Source organism: Hordeum vulgare, chromosome 7H, assembly GCF_904849725.1.
Source record: "Hordeum vulgare subsp. vulgare chromosome 7H, MorexV3_pseudomolecules_assembly, whole genome shotgun sequence".
NCBI lineage: Eukaryota > Viridiplantae > Streptophyta > Magnoliopsida > Poales > Poaceae > Hordeum > Hordeum vulgare.
This window is the reverse complement of record NC_058524.1, coordinates 608,464,466-608,490,119: the sequence shown is the minus strand read 5'-3', so window position 1 is coordinate 608,490,119 and position 25,654 is coordinate 608,464,466. Positions and strand designations below refer to the sequence as shown.

The 25,654-nt window shown below is 43.2% G+C and overlaps 1 pseudogene; it reads right to left on the bottom strand.

Annotated features, from left to right (window-relative positions):
* On the bottom strand, window positions 1-24,055 carry LOC123409487 (annotated as a pseudogene).
* Between the last annotated feature and the right edge of the window lie 1,599 nt (window positions 24,056-25,654).

Sequence of the window (25,654 nt, the reverse complement as noted above, 5' to 3'; positions counted from 1 at the left end):
CTAGTAATCACTTAGGGGCTTTAGATTAGGATAATCCGCAAGAAGCCTCTCTTCGGAAAGAACGTCGTTCTCTTTTAGAGGAGTCTATAAAAGATTAATGTGTAAAATAGGGTCTATTTTACATATTGTAATTGTATACATACAGGGACTCGTATGTAATTGTAACACCCAGATCATCTATATATATGGAGATGTGAGGTGGATACACCACCCACGCAAAATCCTAAACCCTTGGTTTTGACTTGGTATCACATAAGCCATTCGGCGTCGCGCGCCTCACCCGCGCCGTCGCCCTATCCGATCTACACCGCCGCCGCCGCCGCGCGCTCCCACCTTCGCGCCGCCGCCGCCACGAGCTTTCGTTCGCCGCTACGCCTCCCACCCTCGTAGCCGCGATGTCGTCCGCCGCTCTTTCGCTCTCCACCTCCGTCGGCGCCCTTGTCTCGCCGGCTACCGCCACGGCTCCTGCTATAGTCTCCGTCCCAGCACTCTCAGTCCGCCTCGGCCGTACCAACTTCCTGCTCTGGAAGGGCATCTCCAGCACCGTCCTCGCGGGAGCCAATCTCCATGGCTACCTCGATGGCACCGAGGCGGCTCCGGCGAAGCTTGTCACCGTCGGGACCGGCGACAACGCGGCAACCACCGCCAACCCCGCCAACCTTCTCTGGTGGACCAATGACCAGAAGGTGAAGGGCTTCCTCCTCACCTCCATGGAGGAGGATATCGCATGCCGGCTCGTCGGCTGCGAGTCGGCACAGGCGGTCTGGACGGCCGCCGGTGCCATGTTCGGCTCCCAGAGCCGCGCCAACGTCCGCCACATCCGGCGTCAACTCCAGACGCTGCGCAAGGAGGAGCTTTGTGCGGCTAAGTATATGCACAAGATGAAGGCTTTGGCCGCCGCCGGCTCGCTCATCCGGGATGATGAGCTCATCGACCACATCCTCACCGGCCTTGGTTCCGCCTACAACTCCATCGCTGCGTCTCTAGGCGTCAGCGCTGCACCCATGCCCTATTCCAGCTTCTACTCACTCGTCCTCTTGTTCGAAGCTCTACAAGCACAGCAAAGTGTCGTCGAGGGATGGAACCCGTCGTCCAACGCCGTGACTCGCTCGGGGTCATATGGCACTGGTGGCCGCCTGCCCTACTCCGAGCCCTACCCATCCCAAGGCGGTGGCCGACCCACTGACGGGAACGGTCCGCCTGGAAAGGGTCGCCACGACGGTCCCGGTGGTTCTTCTGATGGCCGCGCTCGCCCACCTGGTGCATCAGGCCAGGGCCGCCAGGGTGGCGGGGGCAACGGGGGCGGCAACGGCGGGGGTGGCCGTCATAACAATCGCTGGCGTCCCCGATGTCAACTTTGCCGGAACTAGGGGCATGAGGCCGGCGACTTTCGCAAACACTACGACCACGACCAACACCCTCGCTCCGCCAACGCGGCTACCACGGGCACCGTCGACTTCCCCTGGGTGCTCGACACCGGAGCCACCGATCACCTAACCAGTGATCTGGAGCGCCTCCAGGTCCACGAGCGCTATGACGGCAAGGATCAAGTCCAGGTGGCTAATGGTGCAGGTTTGTCTATTTCGCATATTGGTCACTCCCATATACCCGGTTCATCACTCCAACTCCGCAACGTCTTGAGTGTCCCACACATAACACAACAACTCCTGTCTGTTTATCGCCTTCTCTATGATAATGACGTGTTTATTGAATTTCACCGTCATTTTTTCTTTGTTAAGGACAAGGCAAACAGGCGCGTTCTTCTTCACGGTAGAAGTTATGAGGGCATCTACCCCATCCCATTTTCTCGGGCGTCCTCCTCTTCATCTCACCATGCCGCTTCTAGCGTTCGAGTATTGAGTGAAACCATGAGCAACAAGACGAGCCTTGTGCTTGTCAACAGATCCATCCGGACGGTGTTTAGTCTTGAAGATCCATTTGCAGCCTACGACGTTAACGCCGGGTGGGCGAGGCACCAACACCCAGGTATTGGTATGACGTAGGGCGGCAAACTCTTCAGACATGGTAGCACGCCATGCGGGAGCACCAAGAGCCTGATGATGAGAGACAGGTGCAGCAAAGAACGCACGGCGGCCGGTATCATACCGAACGGTGCCATCGGTGTAAGTCTTCGGCCTCTGCGTGTGATCGCGTTGCCAAGTGACCATGGCATGACCATGTGCGGCCGCGGCAGTAGGGGTAGAAGGCGCGACGGATGTCCCTGCCGTAGGTGTCGCGGCTGAGGATGACTCAACAGAAGGCGACACTGGCGGGAACAGGACGATGGCCGGCGCTGGTGAGACCTGAGCAGGCGCGTCGGGAGAACCAGGCGACGACGGTCGGGCAGGGGAGACAGCTGGCGCAGCCGGCGCCACAGACGCGCTGGAAAGCGGGTCCGGGTGGCCAGTGGGTGCCCGCGGGGATGAGGTCGGTGCATCTGCCTCAGGTGGCGTGGCATGCACGTTGGTTGCATGCATGTCGATCGCCTGGGGTGTAGGAGCAGCCACCTGTGAAGGGAACAAAGGGGCACCTGCAGGGGACTGGTTAGGTGATAAGTAGGATAAGTCATATTTGCGCAAATGGATATCCTTCACCGTGTCAACATGGAGAACTGCAAGTCCACCTCCACTCCACTTGCTACGTCCGAGTGTCTATCACGCCATACTGGTGCACCTCTGGGTTCTGGTGACTCTTTCAGGTATCGGAGTGTGGTTGGTGCTCTTCAGTACTTAACACTCACTCGTCCCGATATCTCCTTCGCTATGAACAAAGTGTGCCAGTTTCTGTCTCAGCCTACAAAGGTCCATTGGGAAGATGTTAAGCGCATTCTGAGGTATGTGAAAGGTACACTAAACACAGGGCTTCAAATTCGCAAATCACAGTTTACTGGAGTTAGTATATTCATAGATGCAGACTGGGCAGGCTGTGTTGATGACAGACGCTCCACAGGTGGTTTTGCTATATTCGTTGGACCTAATCTTATATCTTGGAGTTTCAAGAAACAGCCTACGGTCTCGAGATCTAGTACTGAGGCAGAGTATAAGGCGTTGGCCAATGGAGTTGTCGAAGCTATTTGGATAGACACAGTTCTCGGGGAACTTGGAGTTTCACGGCAGCGCACCCCCATTTTGTGATGTGATAACTTAGGGGCTACGTACCTGACGGCAAATCCACTATTCCATGGTCGGATTAAACACATTGGATGTCAGGTTCATTTCAACAGATGATCGGCTAGCGGATGTATTTACTAAACACGCTACACGGCAGATGCTAGACCGATTTAGGACCAATCTGAATCTTGTATGTAGTTCAGATTGAGGGGGCATGTAAAATAGGGTCTAGTTTACATATTATAATTGTATACATGAAGGGACTCGTATGTAATTGTAACACCCTGATCATCTATATATATGGAGACATGAGGTGGATACACCACCCACGCAAAACCCTAAACCCTTGGTTTTGACTTAACGCCCTGAGATATGTAGCACCAGTAAATTGGTTTTCAGTTATGTCAGATGTAAATGGCGTGGAAAACATTGCTTATCTCAAAGATATTTTGAATTATGGAATAGTAGGAAAAATGCTCCATACCTGAATTTCTGTTGCAGGTATAGAGCTTAGTGTTTTCAACACTGTTTCCAGATCAGCAGGTCTTTTGATTTGTGAGAACTTCGGTGCTCCATCAGCGGCCATTAGGATGGTGAAAAATTGTTAATCATCAAAAAAGTCATTATCTGCAAAAAATGCAACTTCACATTTGCAGCAACAGAATATCAGTCTATCAATAGAATTATCTTCACCAACATGTCCCAAATAATAAGTACTCCCTCTGTCCCCATAATATAAGATGGTATTACATTCAATATGTGAATATATTTAATGTAACAACATCTTATATTATGGGACGGAGGGAATACTTTGCATCGAAAAGGAAGCATAGAAGGTCATTTTTCTGGAAGCATTTTACTGTGGACAAAGTTAATATACCACTATATATTCGTTGTTGAAGCCATCTGGTTTTTTGGAGTACTCTTTCTTCCTCTTGATTCCGTTCAAGTTGTAAAGTGTTTCTTCATCAAATTTGCTCCTCCCTTCCAGAGAAATTTTGTCAAAACAAATGCCCCTCCCAAGAGTCCGATCCGACTTTGATGTCTACCTAAAGTAACCCAAACATAAAAAGAATACAAGATCCAGTAAGGGGACTGCACTTGTTCCAAAGGTCCTAATTGTCATCTCAATGGAGAAGAAGCACCAGAGCCCCACAGACATTATCCATCAGCAAGAGGTGTACTGTATATGTTTCTTACTGATGAGCTTGTAGAGACGCAGCAATCATTGTGACGGTTCAATGAACGTATGGTCTCTGCATAACAAGTCACATGAACGGGATAAACAAGGTAGTACTGATGAACAATATCAGCGGGAGATGTATTAGCAGTAAAAACATCTGATAGTGATCACTACAAACATAAATGGCCAATGTTGCAGATAATCAGCAACGTATATATATGATTAGTATTCATTTTCTTGGAAAACAAATCTTATATTCAGGTTGTAACATGCAGAACTTTAGAGCTAAAACAACAAACTGAAGCTATTGCACAAGGAGGCATTGAAGTCAATGCAGAGGAGTCATATATTCAAAGTTTCATACACACTCAAGTACAGCCAGAGCCTGAAAAGTTAGAAAGCACATTCATTACCGGTCAACATGAACTTGTACCAACGCTGGTTGGAAGCCTCCACCTTCTCAGCAATCTCGTTCAGTTCCTTTTGAAACGGCTTTCCAAGCCCAACAATGCAACCTGCAATTAATCATCATGAACTCCATCCATCGACCAGCATCATGATTTTGCAAGCAGAGGCAAAAAAAAAGTACTCCTCAATATTGCTTCTGAATGGGAAAATATCAGGTGAACCTACTTGGGGCCATTAGCTCCCATGCGACGTCGTTGGTTGTAATGGCTCTCGTGCGATATCTCCCCGCGCAGAAATAGCTCAAGCAACACAACCCGTTTACGGGGCTGGTTGGCTGTTAGTCAGGCTGAGATTTGGTTAGGAATGTGCTCTGACTGGTGGGGTCCACCTAGGGCCACGTCATCAAGAGTCAACCGTCCACTACTCGACCGGTGATTGCGTGACCATACTCGACTCGACCTTGCATGACTGGGTGAGCAGCGCCGCCGTGTGCATCTTCTCCGGCAGAGGCAGCAGTTTCTTCTCCGCGGTGGTGGAGCGTCTTTCTCGGCAGCTGATACGTCTCAAATGTATCTATAAGTTTTGATGGTTTCACGCTGTTATCTTGTCTTCTTTGGTTGTTTTATGTACCTTTTATATCTTTTTTGGGACTAACTTATTAATTCAGTGCCAAGTGCGAGTTCCCGTTTTTTTCGTGTTTTTGACTCTTTTTAGATCTGATTTTGGAACGGAGTCCAAACGGAAGAAAAACCCCGAAATGATTTCTTCCCGAACGAAAGAAGATCAGGGGGCCTTTGGGCCAGGACAGGTGGGCTCCAAGGAGCCCACAAGCCCCCACTCCGCCACCAGGGGAGGCGGCGGTGGGAAGGCTTGTGGCCTCCCTGGCCGCCCCTGACCTAGATCTTTGGCCTATAAATTCCTAAATATTCCGCAAAAAAGAGGGAGCCTCGAAAATACTTTTCCGCCGCCGCAAGCTTCCGTTTCCGTGAGATCGAATCTGGAGACTCTTCCCGGCGCCCTGTCGGAGGGGACTTTGGAGTTGGAGGGCTTCTTCATCATCATCATCGCCCCTCCAATGACTCGTGAGTAGTTCACTTCAGACCTACGGGTCCGTAGTTAGTAGCTAGATGGCTTCTTCTCTCTCTTGGATCTTCAATACAAAGTTCTCCATGATCTTCATGGAGATCTATCCGATGTAATCTTCTTTGACGGTGTGTTTGTCGAGATCCGATGAATTGTGGTTTTGTGATCAGATTATCTATGATATATATTTGAGTCTTTGCTGATTTCTTATATGCATGATTTGATATCCTTATTAGTCTCTCCGAGTCTTGGGTTTTGTTTGGCCAACTAGATCTATGATTCTTGCAATGGGAGAAGTGCTTGGTTTTGGGTTCTGCCATGTGGTGACCTTTCCCAGTGGCAGTAGGGGCAGCAAGGCACACATCAAGTAGTTGCCATTAAGGGTAAAAAGATGGGGGTTTTATCATTGGTTTGAGATTATCCCTCTACATCATGTCATCTTGCTTAAGGCGTTACTCTGTTTTTATGGACTTAATACACTAGATGCATGCTGGATAGCGGTCGACGTGTGGAGTAATAGTAGTAGATGCAGACAGTATCGGTCCACTTGTTTTGGACGTGATGCCTATAGAAATAATCATGGCATAGATATCGTCACGACTTTGCGCGGTTCTATCAATTGCTCGACAGTAATTTGTTCACCCACTGTCTACTTGCTTTCATGAGAGAAGCCACTAGTAAACACTACGGCCCCGGGGTCTATTCACATCCATCGTTTACATCTCCGCTTTTACTTTGCTTTGTTACTTTGTTGCTTTCAGTTCTCACTTGGCAAACAATCTATAAGGGATTGGCAACCCCTTCATAGCGTTGGGAGCAAGTTTTTGTGTTTTTGCAGGATCTTGTGATACTCCTCCACTGGATTGATACCTTGGTTCTCAAACTGAGGAAAATACTTACCACCGCTACGCTACGTCACCCTTTCCGCTTCGAGGGAACACCAACGCAAGGCTCCAAGGCCACGGGGGAAATCCTTTGCATACTTGCCTAGGAAGTCCCTTAAGGCGTAGCCGCAGCAGAAAGATCAAGCCAAGTATTCTCCCGTCGACGTGCCTATTTCTAGCGCCGTTGGAAGGTCTTTTCTTGCAGTAGCAGCAGCGTCAGAGCTATTGCGAGTGAGTATTTTTGAAACCCTAGTCCCATGCGCCAGAATTTTGGATAGATCTGCGGCCTCATGCTATGTTTCTTGGAGATTTAGAATCTCGATTGGATAGGAGCGCGGGGGCTGAATTAGATGGAGCGAGGAGACAGTGCTTGAAATCGGTAATGCCGCCCCTCCCTCTTTTCTCTTTTAGGTGTTATCAAACTCGATTTGGTAGTGACCGTAGCTTACACTGCCGCTGCCCACCATTGAAAAACAGGGGAGGTTCTGGTTCTGCCACCACATTCGCAATTATAGTGCATTTTTTCCTGTAAAGCCAAGCTCAGTGATGGCAGTGTCCAAGACATTTATAGAGATACCTCCGTGAGGTTGGATGTCGAACTTGCAGATGTTGATCCCCAGGAATTAGAGAGCATGAAGGAGAAGGCCGTGGGCTATTTGGTGGAGAGAATTGGGGAGAGTATTGTTTGGGGTCCAGAACAAGACGTATCTCTGCAACGTTTCGACAACTATTATGGTGAATATGTTAGAATTGAAGATGGAGAATCCATGGTTGCTGAAATTGATCAGCAAGAAGGGTGGGCATGCAAACAAGTAACATTTTATGTAGAGCTAATTGATCTGCAAACTAATTCCAGAGTTGGTTATGTGCCATCAAAGATGGCTGCATAGCTGGAAGATGATGTGTGGGTTTCACAAAAGAATAGTATGTTGGCATTGTTGACTGAACCGACTGTACTAGATGATGATACAGGGATTGATGCTGATGGAGAGGAGGGAACCCATGCTGCTAGGAAGATTGTTGTTGACTGGAATGTAGTAGAGTTGAATGAAAAAACAGATTTGGTCATTGCACCAATATCTGACATTGATATGGCTGAAATGTTTGGCATTCAAGTTGATCACAAAGATAAGGAGAAGGATGACAGTTCTTTGCCTGCTGATGGTAACACAGGCCCTAGAAATGCAAATGAGGATGAAGAAGAGATGATGAGAATGGTTGCAGATGATGTGGATGATACAAATGATAATGAGCTGGTTTGTTTGTATGACAAAGAGAACCCAGTTATTGAGGTGGGAAAGTTGTGGCCAAGCATGGTTGAGTTTAGGATGTCTTTCAGGACCTATGCAGTGAAAAAAAGAGTTCGAGGCCAAGACTATGTGGACTAATCGAAAGAAATTTTATGCTCGGTGCAAAGGTTATGATGGTGGTGGCAATGCTTGCAAATGGTACATATCTGCCAGACTACAACCTGATAGAAGTACACTAAGGGTAAATCAAATACCACACCAGCATACATGTATGACCACTTCACGGAGAGTTTCAAAGATGACATCACAGCTTTGGATTACAGAGAAGATTACTCCTATTTTAGCCAAGACTCCAAACAGTACTACAAAGAGGCTTAAAGTTGACTTGGAGAAGCTGTACCCCATCCAACTGCAATATATCACAGTGTGGAAAGCAAAACAAAGGGCCATGAAATCATTGTATGGTGACTGGGCAAATACATTTAGGATGTTGTATTGTTTTAAAGCAGAGGTGGAGAAGAGGTCACCTGGAAGTGTGGTGGAGATAGATACAGAGGTAATAGAGGATGGCAAGGTTTTTTTCAGCAAGTTTTTTATGTGTTTGAAGCCTTGCGTAGATGGATTCAAAGCAGGTTGTCGTCCATATTTGAGCATAGACTCATCTTTTTTGACTGGAAAGTGGAATGGTCAGTTGGTTGCATGCAATGCTCTAGATGGACACAACTGGATGTTCCCAGTTGCAATAGGAGTGTTTCAATCAGAGACAGAGGCATCATGGATATGGTTCATGATGCAACTGAAAAGATGCATAGGGCTAGTTTCTCCTTTGGCCATCCACACAGATGCATGTAAAGGGTTGGAAAATGCAGTAAAAAAAGTTTTCCCCCATGCTGAGCAGAGGGAGTGCTTTGGACATATGTGGATGAATCTGATAAAAAAATTCAGAGGAGATGAATTTGGGCGAATGTGGTCGGCAGCAAGATATTACACAAGACAGACACATTCCTATCACCTTGGTAAGATATTGACATCATGTAGTGATAATGAATTTGCTTCATGGTTGAACAACCACCATTATATGTTGTGGTACAGATCAGGTTTTAATATTGCCATAAAATGTGATCATATCAATAACCACTTGGCTGAAAGTTTTAACAACAAAGTGAAGGATTTGAAAGACTTGCCTGTGCATGACATGGTGGACCAAATAAGGATCATGATCATGCGTTTGTGGGAGTTGAGAGTAAAAATTGCTAATATTTTGGAAGGGGACAAGCTTCCAGCAGTGGCACAACAGGTGGTCAACAGGAGTAGAAATATTTCACATCTATCTGTTGAGAAATCTTCCTTGTGGGGTGCTGAAGTTAGAGATACAAAGAGTGGCAAGAGGCATGTGGTAAATACTGAGTTGCATGAGTGCACTTGCCAAGAGTGGCAACACACTGGAAAACCATGTGAGCATGTAATACTTTTTTTGGCATCTAAACCCGGGTTAAATATGCACCCATATTTGCATGAGTATTATTCAGTACAAAAATTCAAAGCTGCATATGCAAGTCCAATTCCTGCACTGACTGACCAATCTCAGTGGCCTGAGGTGGAAATAGAATTTACCTTGTGTCCCCCTGTCACTAGAAGAAAAGTTGGGAGGCCAAAACAGAGCAGATTCAAAGCTTGGTTTCAGAAAGGTGGTTGTAGTAGGAAGGGGAAAAGGAAAAGGAAAAGAATGAAAAGCCCAAAAGGGCTCAACAAGGTAACAAAAATAGGTGCAAGTTGTGTGAGGTATTTGGGCACAGAATTGGTTCATCCAAATGCATCTACACTCCTCAGAGGCCAAAGTATGTTTATGTTACTGTTTTTGCAAGTTTTTGATTTTGCTACTTGTTCTAGTATCTAACCAAGTGAAATGCTTTATGTTTTAGGAGGAAGCGTGCAGAAAAAGGCCCACCTCTTGTTGTTGAACAATGCTGGCCAGTGAAAAAAGCAAGACTCAATGGCTTTAGAAGGAAGAGAACTATTACTGGTGAAACTGTTACTACTGAACATGAGTTAACTGAAACTGTTACTGCTGAACATGAGCAAACTGAAAATGTTACTGCTGAACATGAGCAAACTGAAACTGTTACTGCTGAACATGAGCTAACTGAAACTGTTACTGAATCTTTTTTGCATGCGCTAGGACAATCTGAAACTATTGCAGATGAAGCAACTGTTGTGCTGCCATGACTGGAGGTTGTGCTGCCAAGTGTTGAGTTGCAAACTGAAACTGTTACTGAATCTGCTTTGACAGTTGTGTTGCCATGTTTGGAGGTTGTGCTGCCAAGTGTTGAGTTGCAAACTGAAGAAGTTGAACAATGTGTGCCATCTACTCAATCTGCAGAAGTGCAAACTGAAGAAGTGAGACATGGTCAGGTGCAAAAGTTGAGGGGGCCTAGTGGAGTTGTTGGCAAGAATACCAAGAGCATCAGCATCAACAAACTGTGTGCCGTGGAACCAAACAGTGGAAAAAAGGAGAAGAAATCGAGTGGTAGAAAGAAGCAAAAGAAATAGAGTCGAAATCATTCAAATGTGATGTGATTTGATTTGAAAACTTAAATTTGTTGTCATTTGATGTGAAAACTTATGTTCTTCGATGTAAAACTTATGTGCTATGATGTGGATTTGACTTGAAAATAAAATTCAAATTTGAACCGGCATTCATATTTGAACCTATCTCCAATATTTTTGGAGTTCATTTGTTTGTTCTGTGATGTTGCACTGTTTTATATACTACCATGCACCTTAGTTCATAAATCCAACCCTTTTTGCAAAGTCCAACTCATAGTCACTAAAAATGTTGTCCAAACAGGCTTCAAAGTTAGGGAAAACGACCCCATTTCTAAGCAAGTTTTTTCAACCTTCTCAAAATCACCCAAAAAGATTTTCTTAGCTTATATTATACCTATATAGGATCAATACGAAGTCTCACCTTTTTTTAAATAAGTATTCATATTATTAATTTATATTTGAAAAAACACCCTTTAATACAAAGTCAGCAACAAAAAAAGTTTAAAATTTTAAAATGAAAAAATAACTTCAGATCCTGCTTAGTCACTCCAAAATGAAGCTAAGGTGAGGTTTTCTGATTTTTTGAATTTTCAAAACCTGAAACCCTCTTCTCAGTCTTTTGAACTCTATGCAACCTTAGTCGAGATAGTCCAATTTGTGAAGGTTCTTTCATGCAAAGATCATTACATCAAGTTTATCATTTTATATCATAACTATGTAACATAACAAGACTATATGCGCTGGTTTTTCACTTTTTAGATTTTTTTTGAATTAGTTACACACATTTGAATGCTCGGTCAAACCTTTCAAAACCCCGTTGACTTCCTCCAAACCCCATCTAATCCTAACACCTTCTCAAAATCACCCAAAAAGATTTTCTTAGCTTATATTATACCTATATAGGATCAATACGAAGTCTCACCTTTTTTTGAATAAGTATTCATATTATTAATTTATTTTTGAAAAGACACCCTATAATACAAATTGAGCAACAAAACAAGTTTAAAAATTTCAAAATTTCAAAATAACTTCAAATCCTGCTTAGTCACTCCAAAATGAAGCTAAAAGGTGAGGGTTTCTGATTTTTTGAATTTTCAAAACCTGAAACCCTCTTCTCACTCTTTTGAACTCTGTGCAACCTGAGTGGAGATAGTCCAATTTGTCAAGGTTTTTTCATGCAAAGATCATTACATCAAGTTTATCATTTTATATCATCACTATGTAACATAACAAGACTATATGCGCTGGTTTTTCATTTTTTAGATTTTTTTTGAATTAGTTACACACATTTGAATGTTCGGTCAAACCTTTCAAAACCCCGTTGACTGCCTCCAAACCCCATCTAACCCTAACGCCAAACGTCCACCGTCGATCTAACCCTATCGTCAAACTGCGGCCGTCGGATAGGCCACGGGTGTGGGGGAGTATCTCAGTGACCGTTGGGTCGAGCGGATAACGTTGAGCGGGGAGCATCTCAGTGACCGTTGGCCCGAGGATCGGCCTGACAGAGCCTGGCGTGCGTCGCAACAAGATGGGCCACCCTGCATGCCATGCAACGGCGTCGCAGTCTAGCTATTCTGCCAAATGAACACAGCCTAGCCGCCATGCAGCGACGCATTAAAACTGGCGGCAGGGACGCAGCGGTACGTCGCATCTAAGCTATTTTGCGACGCAGCGGTACGTCGCAGGGATATGGTTCATGATGCAACTGAAAAGATGCATAGGGCTAGTTTCTCCTTTGGCCATCCACACAGATGCATGTAAAGGGTTGGAAAATGCAGTAAAAAAAGTTTTCCCCCATGCTGAGCAGAGGGAGTGCTTTGGACATATGTGGATGAATCTGATAAAAAAATTCAGAGGAGATGAATTTGGGCGAATGTGGTCGGCAGCAAGATCGTACACCAGACAGACACATTCCTATCACCTTGGTAAGATATTGACATCATGTAGTGATAATGAATTTGCTTCATGGTTGAACAACCACCATTATATGTTGTGGTACAGATCAGGTTTTAATATTGCCATAAAATGTGATCATATCAATAACCACTTGGCTGAAAGTTTTAACAACAAAGTGAAGGATTTGAAAGACTTGCCTGTGCATGACATGGTGGACCAAATAAGGATCATGATCATGCGTTTGTGGGAGTTGAGAGTAAAAAATTGCTAATATTTTGGAAGGGGACAAGCTTCCAGCAGTGGCACAACAGGTGGTCAACAGGAGTAGAAATATTTCACATCTATCTGTTGAGAAATCTTCCTTGTGGGGTGCTGAAGTTAGAGATACAAAGAGTGGCAAGAGGCATGTGGTAAATACTGAGTTGCATGAGTGCACTTGCCAAGAGTGGCAACACACTGGAAAACCATGTGAGCATGTAATACTTTTTTTGGCATCTAAACCCGGGTTAAATATGCACCCATATTTGCATGAGTATTATTCAGTACAAAAATTCAAAGCTGCATATGCAAGTCCAATTCCTGCACTGACTGACCAATCTCAGTGGCCTGAGGTGGAAATAGAATTTACCTTGTGTCCCCCTGTCACTAGAAGAAAGGCTGGGAGGCCAAAACAGAGCAGATTCAAAGCTTGGTTTCAGAAAGGTGGTTGTAGTAGGAAGGGGAAAAGGAAAAGGAAAAGAATGAAAAGCCCAAAAGGGCTCAACAAGGTAACAAAAATAGGTGCAAGTTGTGTGAGGTATTTGGGCACAGAATTGGTTCATCCAAATGCATCTACACTCCTCAGAGGCCAAAGTATGTTTATGTTACTGTTTTTGCAAGTTTTTGATTTTGCTACTTGTTCTAGTATCTAACCAAGTGAAATGCTTTATGTTTTAGGAGGAAGCGTGCAGAAAAAGGCCCACCTCTTGTTGTTGAACAATGCTGGCCAGTGAAAAAAGCAAGACTCAATGGCTTTAGAAGGAAGAGAACTATTACTGGTGAAACTGTTACTACTGAACATGAGTTAACTGAAACTGTTACTGCTGAACATGAGCAAACTGAAAATGTTACTGCTGAACATGAGCAAACTGAAACTGTTACTGCTGAACATGAGCTAACTGAAACTGTTACTGAATCTTTTTTGCATGCGCTAGGACAATCTGAAACTATTGCAGATGAAGCAACTGTTGTGCTGCCATGACTGGAGGTTGTGCTGCCAAGTGTTGAGTTGCAAACTGAAACTGTTACTGAATCTGCTTTGACAGTTGTGTTGCCATGTTTGGAGGTTGTGCTGCCAAGTGTTGAGTTGCAAACTGAAGAAGTTGAACAATGTGTGCCATCTACTCAATCTGCAGAAGTGCAAACTGAAGAAGTGAGACATGGTCAGGTGCAAAAGTTGAGGGGGCCTAGTGGAGTTGTTGGCAAGAATACCAAGAGCATCAGCATCAACAAACTGTGTGCCGTGGAACCAAACAGTGGAAAAAAGGAGAAGAAATCGAGTGGTAGAAAGAAGCAAAAGAAATAGAGTCGAAATCATTCAAATGTGATGTGATTTGATTTGAAAACTTAAATTTGTTGTCATTTGATGTGAAAACTTATGTTCTTCGATGTAAAACTTATGTGCTATGATGTGGATTTGACTTGAAAATAAAATTCAAATTTGAACCGGCATTCATATTTGAACCTATCTCCAATATTTTTGGAGTTCATTTGTTTGTTCTGTGATGTTGCACTGTTTTATATACTACCATGCACCTTAGTTCATAAATCCAACCCTTTTTGCAAAGTCCAACTCATAGTCACTAAAAATGTTGTCCAAACAGGCTTCAAAGTTAGGGAAAACGACCCCATTTCTAAGCAAGTTTTTTCAACCTTCTCAAAATCACCCAAAAAGATTTTCTTAGCTTATATTATACCTATATAGGATCAATACGAAGTCTCACCTTTTTTTAAATAAGTATTCATATTATTAATTTATATTTGAAAAAACACCCTTTAATACAAAGTCAGCAACAAAAAAAGTTTAAAATTTTAAAATGAAAAAATAACTTCAGATCCTGCTTAGTCACTCCAAAATGAAGCTAAGGTGAGGTTTTCTGATTTTTTGAATTTTCAAAACCTGAAACCCTCTTCTCAGTCTTTTGAACTCTATGCAACCTTAGTCGAGATAGTCCAATTTGTGAAGGTTCTTTCATGCAAAGATCATTACATCAAGTTTATCATTTTATATCATAACTATGTAACATAACAAGACTATATGCGCTGGTTTTTCACTTTTTAGATTTTTTTTGAATTAGTTACACACATTTGAATGCTCGGTCAAACCTTTCAAAACCCCGTTGACTTCCTCCAAACCCCATCTAATCCTAACACCTTCTCAAAATCACCCAAAAAGATTTTCTTAGCTTATATTATACCTATATAGGATCAATACGAAGTCTCACCTTTTTTTGAATAAGTATTCATATTATTAATTTATTTTTGAAAAGACACCCTATAATACAAATTGAGCAACAAAACAAGTTTAAAAATTTCAAAATTTCAAAATAACTTCAAATCCTGCTTAGTCACTCCAAAATGAAGCTAAAAGGTGAGGGTTTCTGATTTTTTGAATTTTCAAAACCTGAAACCCTCTTCTCACTCTTTTGAACTCTGTGCAACCTGAGTGGAGATAGTCCAATTTGTCAAGGTTTTTTCATGCAAAGATCATTACATCAAGTTTATCATTTTATATCATCACTATGTAACATAACAAGACTATATGCGCTGGTTTTTCATTTTTTAGATTTTTTTTGAATTAGTTACACACATTTGAATGTTCGGTCAAACCTTTCAAAACCCCGTTGACTGCCTCCAAACCCCATCTAACCCTAACGCCAAACGTCCACCGTCGATCTAACCCTATCGTCAAACTGCGGCCGTCGGATAGGCCACGGGTGTGGGGGAGTATCTCAGTGACCGTTGGGTCGAGCGGATAACGTTGAGCGGGGAGCATCTCAGTGACCGTTGGCCCGAGGATCGGCCTGACAGAGCCTGGCGTGCGTCGCAACAAGATGGGCCACCCTGCATGCCATGCAACGGCGTCGCAGTCTAGCTATTCTGCCAAATGAACACAGCCTAGCCGCCATGCAGCGACGCATTAAAACTGGCGGCAGGGACGCAGCGGTACGTCGCATCTAAGCTATTTTGCGACGCAGCGGTACGTCGCAGGGATATGGTTCATGATGCAACTGAAAAGATGCATAGGGCTAGTTTCTCCTTTGGCCATCCACACAGATGCATGTAAAGGGTTGGAAAATGCAGTAAAAAAAGTTTTCCCCCATGCTGAGCAGAGGGAGTGCTTTGGACATATGTGGATGAATCTGATAAAAAAATTCAGAGGAGATGAATTTGGGCGAATGTGGTCGGCAGCAAGATCGTACACCAGACAGACACATTCCTATCACCTTGGTAAGATATTGACATCATGTAGTGATAATGAATTTGCTTCATGGTTGAACAACCACAATTATATGTTGTGGTACAGATCAGGTTTTAATATTGCCATAAAATGTGATCATATCAATAACCACTTGGCTGAAAGTTTTAACAACAAAGTGAAGGATTTGAAAGACTTGCCTGTGCATGACATGGTGGACCAAATAAGGATCATGATCATGCGTTTGTGGGAGTTGAGAGTAAAAAATTGCTAATATTTTGGAAGGGGACAAGCTTCCAGCAGTGGCACAACAGGTGGTCAACAGGAGTAGAAATATTTCACATCTATCTGTTGAGAAATCTTCCTTGTGGGGTGCTGAAGTTAGAGATACAAAGAGTGGCAAGAGGCATGTGGTAAATACTGAGTTGCATGAGTGCACTTGCCAAGAGTGGCAACACACTGGAAAACCATGTGAGCATGTAATACTTTTTTTGGCATCTAAACCCGGGTTAAATATGCACCCATATTTGCATGAGTATTATTCAGTACAAAAATTCAAAGCTGCATATGCAAGTCCAATTCCTGCACTGACTGACCAATCTCAGTGGCCTGAGGTGGAAATAGAATTTACCTTGTGTCCCCCTGTCACTAGAAGAAAAGTTGGGAGGCCAAAACAGAGCAGATTCAAAGCTTGGTTTCAGAAAGGTGGTTGTAGTAGGAAGGGGAAAAGGAAAAGGAAAAGAATGAAAAGCCCAAAAGGGCTCAACAAGGTAACAAAAATAGGTGCAAGTTGTGTGAGGTATTTGGGCACAGAATTGGTTCATCCAAATGCATCTACACTCCTCAGAGGCCAAAGTATGTTTATGTTACTGTTTTTGCAAGTTTTTGATTTTGCTACTTGTTCTAGTATCTAACCAAGTGAAATGCTTTATGTTTTAGGAGGAAGCGTGCAGAAAAAGGCCCACCTCTTGTTGTTGAACAATGCTGGCCAGTGAAAAAAGCAAGACTCAATGGCTTTAGAAGGAAGAGAACTATTACTGGTGAAACTGTTACTACTGAACATGAGTTAACTGAAACTGTTACTGCTGAACATGAGCAAACTGAAAATGTTACTGCTGAACATGAGCAAACTGAAACTGTTACTGCTGAACATGAGCTAACTGAAACTGTTACTGAATCTTTTTTGCATGCGCTAGGACAATCTGAAACTATTGCAGATGAAGCAACTGTTGTGCTGCCATGACTGGAGGTTGTGCTGCCAAGTGTTGAGTTGCAAACTGAAACTGTTACTGAATCTGCTTTGACAGTTGTGTTGCCATGTTTGGAGGTTGTGCTGCCAAGTGTTGAGTTGCAAACTGAAGAAGTTGAACAATGTGTGCCATCTACTCAATCTGCAGAAGTGCAAACTGAAGAAGTGAGACATGGTCAGGTGCAAAAGTTGAGGGGGCCTAGTGGAGTTGTTGGCAAGAATACCAAGAGCATCAGCATCAACAAACTGTGTGCCGTGGAACCAAACAGTGGAAAAAAGGAGAAGAAATCGAGTGGTAGAAAGAAGCAAAAGAAATAGAGTCGAAATCATTCAAATGTGATGTGATTTGATTTGAAAACTTAAATTTGTTGTCATTTGATGTGAAAACTTATGTTCTTCGATGTAAAACTTATGTGCTATGATGTGGATTTGACTTGAAAATAAAATTCAAATTTGAACCGGCATTCATATTTGAACCTATCTCCAATATTTTTGGAGTTCATTTGTTTGTTCTGTGATGTTGCACTGTTTTATATACTACCATGCACCTTAGTTCATAAATCCAACCCTTTTTGCAAAGTCCAACTCATAGTCACTAAAAATGTTGTCCAAACAGGCTTCAAAGTTAGGGAAAACGACCCCATTTCTAAGCAAGTTTTTTCAACCTTCTCAAAATCACCCAAAAAGATTTTCTTAGCTTATATTATACCTATATAGGATCAATACGAAGTCTCACCTTTTTTTAAATAAGTATTCATATTATTAATTTATATTTGAAAAAACACCCTTTAATACAAAGTCAGCAACAAAAAAAGTTTAAAATTTTAAAATGAAAAAATAACTTCAGATCCTGCTTAGTCACTCCAAAATGAAGCTAAGGTGAGGTTTTCTGATTTTTTGAATTTTCAAAACCTGAAACCCTCTTCTCAGTCTTTTGAACTCTATGCAACCTTAGTCGAGATAGTCCAATTTGTGAAGGTTCTTTCATGCAAAGATCATTACATCAAGTTTATCATTTTATATCATAACTATGTAACATAACAAGACTATATGCGCTGGTTTTTCACTTTTTAGATTTTTTTTGAATTAGTTACACACATTTGAATGCTCGGTCAAACCTTTCAAAACCCCGTTGACTTCCTCCAAACCCCATCTAATCCTAACACCTTCTCAAAATCACCCAAAAAGATTTTCTTAGCTTATATTATACCTATATAGGATCAATACGAAGTCTCACCTTTTTTTGAATAAGTATTCATATTATTAATTTATTTTTGAAAAGACACCCTATAATACAAATTGAGCAACAAAACAAGTTTAAAAATTTCAAAATTTCAAAATAACTTCAAATCCTGCTTAGTCACTCCAAAATGAAGCTAAAAGGTGAGGGTTTCTGATTTTTTGAATTTTCAAAACCTGAAACCCTCTTCTCACTCTTTTGAACTCTGTGCAACCTGAGTGGAGATAGTCCAATTTGTCAAGGTTTTTTCATGCAAAGATCATTACATCAAGTTTATCATTTTATATCATCACTATGTAACATAACAAGACTATATGCGCTGGTTTTTCATTTTTTAGATTTTTTTTGAATTAGTTACACACATTTGAATGTTCGGTCAAACCTTTCAAAACCCCGTTGACTGCCTCCAAACCCCATCTAACCCTAACGCCAAACGTCCACCGTCGATCTAACCCTATCGTCAAACTGCGGCCGTCGGATAGGCCACGGGTGTGGGGGAGTATCTCAGTGACCGTTGGGTCGAGCGGATAACGTTGAGCGGGGAGCATCTCAGTGACCGTTGGCCCGAGGATCGGCCTGACAGAGCCTGGCGTGCGTCGCAACAAGATGGGCCACCCTGCATGCCATGCAACGGCGTCGCAGTCTAGCTATTCTGCCAAATGAACACAGCCTAGCCGCCATGCAGCGACGCATTAAAACTGGCGGCAGGGACGCAGCGGTACGTCGCATCTAAGCTATTTTGCGACGCAGCGGTACGTCGCAGGGATATGGTTCATGATGCAACTGAAAAGATGCATAGGGCTAGTTTCTCCTTTGGCCATCCACACATATGCATGTAAAGGGTTGGAAAATGCAGTAAAAAAAGTTTTCCCCCATGCTGAGCAGAGGGAGTGCTTTGGACATATGTGGATGAATCTGATAAAAAAATTCAGAGGAGATGAATTTGGGCGAATGTGGTCGGCAGCAAGATCGTACACCAGACAGACACATTCCTATCACCTTGGTAAGATATTGACATCATGTAGTGATAATGAATTTGCTTCATGGTTGAACAACCACCATTATATGTTGTGGTACAGATCAGGTTTTAATATTGCCATAAAATGTGATCATATCAATAACCACTTGGCTGAAAGTTTTAACAACAAAGTGAAGGATTTGAAAGACTTGCCTGTGCATGACATGGTGGACCAAATAAGGATCATGATCATGCGTTTGTGGGAGTTGAGAGTAAAAAATTGCTAATATTTTGGAAGGGGACAAGCTTCCAGCAGTGGCACAACAGGTGGTCAACAGGAGTAGAAATATTTCACATCTATCTGTTGAGAAATCTTCCTTGTGGGGTGCTGAAGTTAGAGATACAAAGAGTGGCAAGAGGCATGTGGTAAATACTGAGTTGCATGAGTGCACTTGCCAAGAGTGGCAACACACTGGAAAACCATGTGAGCATGTAATACTTTTTTTGGCATCTAAACCCGGGTTAAATATGCACCCATATTTGCATGAGTATTATTCAGTACAAAAATTCAAAGCTGCATATGCAAGTCCAATTCCTGCACTGACTGACCAATCTCAGTGGCCTGAGGTGGAAATAGAATTTACCTTGTGTCCCCCTGTCACTAGAAGAAAGGCTGGGAGGCCAAAACAGAGCAGATTCAAAGCTTGGTTTCAGAAAGGTGGTTGTAGTAGGAAGGGGAAAAGGAAAAGGAAAAGAATGAAAAGCCCAAAAGGGCTCAACAAGGTAACAAAAATAGGTGCAAGTTGTGTGAGGTATTTGGGCACAGAATTGGTTCATCCAAATGCATCTACACTCCTCAGAGGCCAAAGTATGTTTATGTTACTGTTTTTGCAAGTTTTTGATTTTGCTACTTGTTCTAGTATCTAACCAAGTGAAATGCTTTATGTTTTAGGAGGAAGCGTGCAGAAAAAGGCCCACCTCTTGTTGCTGAACAATGCTGGCCAGTGAAAAAAGCAAGACTCAATGGCTTTAGAAGGAAGAGAACTATTACTGGTGAAACTGTTACTACTGAACATGAGTTAACTGAAACTGTTACTGCTGAACATGAGCAAACTGAAAATGTTACTGCTGAACATGAGCAAACTGAAACTGTTACTGCTGAACATGAGCTAACTGAAACTGTTACTGAATCTTTTTTGCATGCGCTAGGACAATCTGAAACTATTGCAGATGAAGCAACTGTTGTGCTGCCATGACTGGAGGTTGTGCTGCCAAGTGTTGAGTTGCAAACTGAAACTGTTACTGAATCTGCTTTGACAGCTGTGTTGCCATGTTTGGAGGTTGTGCTGCCAAGTGTTGAGTTGCAAACTGAAGAAGTTGAACAATGTGTGCCATCTACTCAATCTGCAGAAGTGCAAACTGAAGAAGTGAGACATGGTCAGGTGCAAAAGTTGAGGGGGCCTAGTGGAGTTGTTGGCAAGAATACCAAGAGCATCAGCATCAACAAACTGTGTGCCGTGGAACCAAACAGTGGAAAAAAGGAGAAGAAATCGAGTGGTAGAAAGAAGCAAAAGAAATAGAGTCGAAATCATGCACGCCCTCCCCTACCAGATGCCGCCCCCGAAGAACCGCGAGTGGGGGGCGTCGGCGAAGGAGGGGCCAAGGAGACTACTGCTGGCCGAGGAGTCTTCTGTTGGCCGAGGAGTTTTTTTATAATTTTATCTAGTAGTTGGGGCGTGTGTTCCCGTCTTTTTATATTTTATCTAATATTTTTATATGTTGTATGCTACTAGGGTACCCGATGCCCCTTATATTTTATGTTTTATGTTTTATTGTAACATTTCTATCTAGTTTTATGTTTAATGCATTATATGTTTTATGTTTTATGCATTATGCACTATATTAGGGGATGTTTGGATTGTCACTATCTTTGCCGGAGAACCATGAGTGAGGAGGGAAGAACATTTTTAACATAAACCTAAACTCTAAACCCTAACAACCTACTCGGAACATATTAATGTTTTATGCATTATGCAATATATTAATGTCTCCCGATAGAAATGACAAAGAACTGCTCGGAAACACCGGTGTACAAACTTTAGAAACACCGGTGCACAAACTTTGAAAACACCATAACAACCTACTCCCCAAATGCGTTTTTCGAGGCTAACTTTGACTTTGACATGCAAGTCATATTATATGCATTAGTCATATTATATGCGGACTAAAAAGAAACGAAGGGAGTATATGACATGCAAGTCATATTATATGCATCAGTCATATTATTCTTGTATGCGGTCAAATGATACTCCCTCCGTTTCGGTGCATTAGTCATATTAGAAGGTGCACTGCAACCTAGGAACGTAGAGATTGGGTGCACTCCTTGTCAATGCTATTAATTAGAAGATCTCTTCAAACCCAAAAAACATGACGCTTAAACTGCATGCATTGATGGGATCTAATTAATATGCATGCAACTACTCCGGATGAAACAAGCGGCGGTACTACTACAATGTGCTACTTCCTCCGTCACAGTTTACAGAACGCACTTTCATTCTCATGCATTTTCATCACCGAAAGGATTTTAGGCGTGTTTGGTTTAACTCCATGCAGATGTGTATGCGGGGGTGGAATAACTGTATGCAGATGTGTATGCGGGGGGTGGAATAACTGCATGCGGGGGATGGAATAACTGCATGCGGGGGGTGGAATAAAGCCCACAATTTTCTCTCCATGCAAATGTGTATGCGGGGGTGGAATAACTGCATGCAGTTCTGTTCGCCGGGTCTCCACCAGTGCATGCGGGATGATGGTTCCTTTACTGACCGGGAGGTTACCGCACTTTAATTTTTTCAGTCCAATCGCTAATCACCTTGGTCCGAGAGATTGTTGAAGCACGCCCTGTAAACTGTGACGGAGGCAGTACTATAATCAGCGCTGGTTTCCTATTCGACCTTGTGCACTTTTTTTGCACTAGATACAACTTTTTTATCAATGGGCCTATATATATCGATATCAATGACCGCGTGCACTTTTTTTTGCACTAGCTACACCTTTTTTATCAATGGGCCTGAATATGTTCTATTCGGCCCTGCCTACCTTCTATATGGGCCTGGCCTTTTCGGGCAATTGTCGACGAACCTTTTTTTTCCTTTTTTCCCTCTACCACCGAAACTGAAACTGACGACGAACTACAAAACTATAAAAATGGGGCCGAAACAGAGTGGAGAAGAAAGCATGCCGAATTCGTACAGCGCAACAGTTTTATTCAAACATCCATATCATTACGATTACAGATGATACCCAATCTATTCACTAACGAATAATTATCATCACATAAACAAATGCGAGAGCAATTACACAAACATAAAAAAATGCGGCCATCAAATTGCCCTGCTTCTTCAATTCGATTAGTTTCTTCATCTTCTTGTTGAGCTTCTTCAGCTCTGTCGTCCCTGCTGCATCCCCCACAGTAGCACCAATGGAATTGCCAGATCCAGGGGGCCAAGATCCAAACTTCTCCGCCTCCAACGGTAAATCGAGCTCCCGTGATGCACCCTCCAGTTGAATCCGCTCTATGTACTCATCTAGCCACTCAAAATGGGCGCATTGCTTCAATTTCTGAAATCAGAAAGATGAACCCTAAATCCCAAATCCGATGAAAAATATGAAATTGGGGGACAAAAACCAAAATTGGCATATTGAGAAGTAAAATCTCACATTTCCCTGCTCTTGTTTGCTCTCGCATTTCACGAATTCCCGCCCAAGGTTGCCATTCTTGTCGGTCGTTGTGACTAGCCGCTTCAGGGGTGCGGTACGTGAACATGCAGGGCACCTTGTCATCGGCACTTCGCCATAGCACGGCCATGAGCGGCGGGAGGCTGAAGCGGAGCTCAACATTGCTAGGTCGCGGCCCCGAACGGCGTTGCAGCCCGTCGTCGCCGGAGAAGAAGAACAACAACGGTCGGGGAGCGGGGCGAGGATGGGAAGGTCGCGGTATTGCTCTTGTACTAATGCTGAGCTGGATAAGTTACTGGGTCCCATGTTGTGGGTCCCACTTTGCTACATAGGGGCTCACCTGATTCGAGTTTTAAACATGTGTCTTTCAATTAGGCAGCAGTGTCGCACGGCAGTTATTTCTGCGCTGGGAGATGTCGCATGAGAGCCATTACAACCAACGACGTCGCATGAGAGATAACACACATCAAAAACATCGCATGGGAGCTATTTGGCCACCTACCTGGAGCTTAACGATGGTTCTCGTCGGCCGGTTGTAGTGCCACACGGCGCGCGAGGGCCAGAAGAATGAGCCGGTGAGCATCGCACACGTTAGCAGGAGTACGACGGCGTCCACGTCCACAGCATCAACGGGTGGCGTCGACGCCGTCCCGACCGATTCGTGGGTCGCCGAAGAGTCGTACCAAGACGGTCTTGAGGATGACGAGCTGGTGGATCTCGAAGAGGAGGAAGAGGAGGAGGAGCGCGATCGAGGACGAGCTGCTGGATATTGAGGAGGAGCGCCCGCCCATGGAGGCGCCGGACGCTGCGCTCGCGGTGGGCGCGATGGCCATGTTCGTGCCCGCGGCTGCGAGTAGCAGGGCGACGTCAACCAGGATCTCACGGGCCGCCGTGTCGTCATGGCTCGTCGGCGACAACTTCGAGGCTGCACGACTGGGCGGGGGCGTGACGGGGAAACGGAGATTGGGCACCCGTGCTGGCGCCGGGGCGTGGCATCGCGCTTCGGAGAGGGGAAACGAAACGTCAGAGCAGCCGGCGGTGACCGCCATTAGCAGCGGAGATCCAGGGTTTGGCCAAAGATTTAGTCACGGCCCGTTTTCAACGCCAAGATTCTTGTGTGTGATAATTAGTTTTATGCCCCTAGTTGTGTTTCACTCGGCTGTTTTATTCTAAATTTTTAAAAGTCATCGATTCTGTCCAAGTCACTTTACTCTTTTTATGCTTGTGCCTTTGACCGTTTGATCGTCAGTTTGAAAACTTTATAACTAGTTCATACTAAATTAGAAAAATTCAAATAAGATATCAAAATGTTCGGAAAAACATCACCTATATGTCAGTGTCATTTGCATTCATGACAAAAATGTTGGAAAGTGTCATCCAAATTTTAGCTCTTATGATACCACCATGAATAATAAATATATAAAAAATCTAAAAAAATCTTAAAAATATTTGGTGACAAAGAATGACAAATGTTTTAAGTGCTTGCTTTTTTTGCCATAACTTCCACGAATATCGTTCCCTACACTAGTAAAAAAAGGCCTTTAGCCCCGGTTTGTTTGGGCTATTAGTCCCGGTTCAGGAACTGGGACTAATGCTAGCCCCGGTTCGGCCCCGGACCGGGGCTAATGGCCCTCCACGTGGCGGGGCTGGGAGCGAGGGGGAGGGAGGACCTTTAGTCCCGGTCTAGTTACGAACCGGGACTAAAGGATCCATATGTTTATTTTGTTTGTTTTGACCCGAAAAGGTAGATTTTTTTAAAAAAAATCAAATTTTATTTTTAATATTTTTTGATTTGTTTTTATGTTTTATTCCAATTTTCAAATCTTTGAATTATTTAAAAATTTAATCTCTAATAACTCATCCTCACTGCTTTAGCGTGGATCACTCATTCCAAATCATCTAACTTTCCGGCCAGTCACCCATCATCTCACTGTTTCAGCCCGAGCACGCTTAACTTTCTGGTTCTATCGCCCCTAGTTGCCAAGTCTACACTTGTTGTTTTCCTGACAATAGTAAGCTATCAACCCTAAACAACCTCGGTCTTGATGTCATGTCACATGATTTAATTTTTTGAATTACAAAAAATTATTAAAATAAACCTAATAAGTAACAATAATAGTGAATTTCAATGAAAACAACCTAATATTTTTAAATAAAATTATTTTTTTCTTACTTTTTTGAAAAAATACTTTTGAAATAACTTTTTTTCCATTTGGAATTTTGAGCACCTGAGAAAACTTCACCGGGCAAGCCCTGGTGAAATTGAGTCCCAATTTACATTTCCCCACATAGTTTGTGCTAAAAAGTTGAGAGGGTTACGGCTAAAACTGGATACAGTTCGTGGATAAACTGGACCATCTCCTTCGAAATATTAGGGTTTCGAACGAAAACTCATCTCTTGCAAAGGAATTTCATTTTTTTGAACTTATTTGAACTCCATACTTTTTGTGTGTTCAAAATGCCCATTCAAAGGCACATCATAAATTTTCAACATTTTCAGACTTCATTTGGTATTTTTCATGCATTTACTTATTTTTTTGAGCTAATTGACCCTGAATTGAAAAGCACTACAAATGAACTCTAAAAAGATTCAAAGTTGGCATGGTAGCATCATTTCACCAACATGGCATGAGCTAAAAAGTTGAGAA